This window comes from Limulus polyphemus, unplaced genomic scaffold, assembly GCF_000517525.1.
Source record: "Limulus polyphemus unplaced genomic scaffold, Limulus_polyphemus-2.1.2 Scaffold1729, whole genome shotgun sequence".
NCBI classification, from domain to species: domain Eukaryota; kingdom Metazoa; phylum Arthropoda; class Merostomata; order Xiphosura; family Limulidae; genus Limulus; species Limulus polyphemus.
In genome coordinates, this window is record NW_013667339.1 from 32,485 (window position 1) to 36,442 (window position 3,958).

The 3,958-nt window shown below is 34.9% G+C and overlaps 1 protein-coding gene across 4 annotated transcripts in view; it reads left to right on the top strand.

Annotated features, from left to right (window-relative positions):
• LOC106464732 (protein trapped in endoderm-1-like) overlaps positions 1-3,958 on the top strand; it is a 31,420-nt gene that overhangs the window by 12,495 nt on the left and 14,967 nt on the right. The window contains exon 1 of one of the 4 annotated variants that reach the window (XM_022392500.1): positions 3,204-3,253. The exons of the other annotated variants lie outside the window; for them this stretch is intronic. The gene's annotated coding sequence lies outside the window, so the exon portion shown is untranslated. Of the gene's footprint in view, positions 1-3,203; positions 3,254-3,958 lie in introns of those variants that run through there. 4 annotated transcript variants of the gene reach the window in all.

Sequence of the window (3,958 nt, forward strand, 5' to 3'; positions counted from 1 at the left end):
AGTCGTTCTTATAGGATAATTTGTTTGTGTACTTTAAGTAATCCATAAAAAATTCAACGAGCTTTCACCATAAGTGTGTTCTTTATACCACGTAGTTTGGGAATGAAACCCTGATAAATATTTCTGGCAGTAGGGTTAGAATGATTTTTATCCGAAAATGGTAAGGCAGACCGTACAAGACTTGTTAAATCACTTCATATTTATTTATAGCAATGTAGGTAAGCATCACGTAGCGCCGCAACCTATTACCACTTCGTAGATACAAGTTGTTTACTGGGTCATGAAGGAGCGTGGCCCTGGATATCTTGAAGAGTATACCTTATTAAGAACAACACTTATGTTAAGGTTTTAATATCAAAATACAAAGCTTATTGTTATTCTTTGCACCAAATAACAGAAAAATAAAGTCAACTAACTCCTTAGCAAAAATAGAGTTTGAATGGTTTAAAACCGCCTCTTGTCAGGGCCCTTTAGCCCCAGTTATTTTATATTGGCTCTTACATTCACTCTTGTAATATTGCCCTTTGTAATTTTCAACTATAACGTATACGTGTGCCCAAAACGTCATTAAAACACGATCCAATCATGATTGTGGATTTCCGGGTATTAACCACAACGTGAAAATAGTGTTAGAATAGTTTCATCGTACTTACGCCTTTTATTTTAAAGACGATAATAGAAACGTTGAATTGTGGAAATGTATTTCAAACTTTTGTTTTAGATATCTTGTGTCTGTGAAAATCGTTTTTAACAAGTGGAGTTCCCTTAAATTTCGTGTCAAGTTTTATTTTCAAGAATACTTACCCAAAATGCACCAGAACAAAAATACGTTTAATGCTTCTGTGTCTACACTGAAGGAACATAAAAATGTAACGCAGTTAACATTGTGATTTTTAGTGTACTGTACTTCTTAATAAAAGTATTGTTTCTTAAAATGTAATAAAAAAAATATACACTTCTGATGAAACTCGTATGTGTACGTTTTCTGGAATTTTCGAGCACAAAGTGCTATAGCCCGTCCCTAATTTTGACTATATGTAATCCAGATAGTTAACAGCACCCACTGCCAACTCATGAACTATTCAAGTCTAACCGAATAGTAGGACTTGACCGTCACTTTGATAACGCACCGACGCTCCTGAAGTTCTAAACGCGTTTTTGAGGCAAGAGACGCGAACCATGAGCTCTTGGATTCACAGTTCGCACACAATAACCACTAGGCCAGGCTCAAACTGACATAAAATGTATCCTGAGAAATATACTGACTTAACTTTGACGCTTTTGTTTCTAAGCACATTAGACGGAACTTGAAATATATATATATATAAAATTGACCCAAATGTAATCTGTTTGTGTTCAAGATTAGGTAGCGCCGTTGAATTTTTTTCTTTTCTTTTTATGTTTAAAGTTATATGAAAAACTCTTTTTTTTTTTTTACTATTCCGTACATTATTGATTATATCTGACAGAAACCATTTTTTAACTTCGTACTACAGATTAATAGGCAATTTTGTACACGTTTTCATTACGAATAGACTGGCCATTCCACGTAATTTTTTAAGTGTATGGAATTAATTTCCTTTTACAAGTATCTTTCGTCGAAACCAACCGTGTAAGTTAATCTCGAAAATTGCCAAGTTGCTAGAGCTACGGGGTTTTGAAAAGTAAACCAAGAGCAACCTTGAGTTTGAAGTACAAAGTTCATCAATCAACCACTCAGTTGTTACATGAAATAAAAGCTTGCTAACAATTAAAGACAAGCAGTTAGCCTTTATCGGACTGAGACGTTATACTCGTATTTCAATATGATATCGTTACTAACCTAGCATTGCCATATGACGTCATTTTTCGAGAGACTGGAGTGTTGTCTTAAGACTATTAAGACTTATTTGAGTAATACCACATTGTTTATTTATGTTGCTTGATTTTTCGACATTAATGCGTTTTAAGCAAATTAAGTTATTTATTTGTTTATCTGTAATGTCTCAGCGTGGTATTGGTTACTCTGGAGTCTTCATTTTATGTATCGATAAAGTAGAATGTAGCGAACTCAACTCATAAATTGATTACCTACTAATAAGTTTTCCTACCATGCTATTTAACGAACGTTAAAAACTAAGAACAACAATAATTTATTGATGAATATTGCACATCTTATTTTTTTCAGTCATAAGCCTAAGGTTTTGTTTTAACTCAAGCCAGTTTACGTCATAAGTGAAATAAACAGTGCCACAAAACGCTCCAACTTTAAATATATAGTAAAAAGTAGAGAGACCTCTGGTGGATATTATGTTAGGTACTTTCACAGTGGAATCGTTTATTGGTTGTGTATAATGAGGTTGAACGCGTTATATCAAAACGATTTTGGAGGATCGCCACATCGTTATGTCCGTTCATGCTCTATCTGACGTCCGTGCATCTTGACAATAGCCTTGCAGCGTCGTTTCCATTACAAAAGGTTTTGTTATAAGGTTGGTATGTTCAAAGCACACCTTTTCGCCGGTTTCCATAACCCATTTAGTGTAAGAGGATGATGGTTTCCCAGCGCTTATTTCAACAGTCCGATTACACAGAAATGCATAGACGCTGTGTCAGGCGACTAGAATGGTATGTATTCCTATGGAATACCACGAATACCCTTTTCATTCTTCATCTGCTTGCAGTGGCGTATTTTCCATGTTACCGCGTTTACCGGTGGTAAACCAGACTTGGGAGAATTTAAAAAAATAGTGTTTTAGGTAATATAAAAATATTTAAATCTCATCCATTATTAGCACAAATATATAATAATTGCAGTTTTGAAAAAGCAGTGACGCAAGTGTCTGTGCGGGTATACTAATTATAAGTGTCGTCTATGATGATTGGTGCGTCAAAGACAGTTCAGCCTATCAGCGTACGTTAACCACCTTGGAAGTATCTCGCTAATGGCTGTGGTGCAAAGTAGGGTAGTAAATGCTAGATGGCGCTAATTTAGTATTTTTTATTACGTTAAATGCTAATTTATTTTTAATTACGCATTTTTTAATGATTTTGGACATTATTTATATGTTTTGATTACTGTTATACAAGTATATATACTTGTATAACAGTAATATATAATACAGTGTATATAAGTGCGATAAACCAAAGCCACCGGCCAGGATACGCTTGGGATATGCGACGGTTGAACTGATAGTAGGGCCCTGCGAAGATACGAGATTCGAGTCGTTAGCTTGGTCTCCGATTCGATATTTTCGAATCTACATCACTTCCGGTAAACTTTAGAATTTAGCTTTTAATTCAGTTTATATACTGGAACACATTTTCTTGAAATAATACTTTTGTACTATTATTCTTCTAGATGTTTAAGTACATTATATTTAATTTGTCTTTCGTTTTCAGAAAGATTTAATTTTATACTTAATAATTGTGTGTAGAAGCCCTCTAGATAAATAAAGAAACCATTTTCTATTTGATTTGAAATTTAATTCAGATTATATACCCTATAATCTACATATGCATAGCCGATTCGAAATGTAGTTCTTATACATTCCGTTTCACAGTGACTTTATATGGGTTTTGGTTGTCAAGTGACGTGCATATTGAAAATCGTCTTAGTATAACCTTCTCATTCCCCTGTATTTAACTGTAGCTTAAAAATAAGTTAAAACATGCAACTTCGTTTTTGCACTATCGCTCCTAGCAACAGCTATCTAAACTACTTTCTTCTGAAAATTCTATTTGTCTAGTAATAGTGATGTCTATATGAACACGAGCGTGCGTCAATAACATTGCGACAAACTTGGTAGCCCGGTGGTTATGGCGCTCGACTAGCAATATGTGTGTTTCGGATTCGAATTCCAGTCACCGAACAGGCTCGCCTTTCAGTAGTGGGGGCGTTATGATGTTACGGCAATCCCACTATTCATTGGTAAAAAAGTAGCTCAAGAGCTAGCGGTGGGTGGTGTTGACTAGCTGC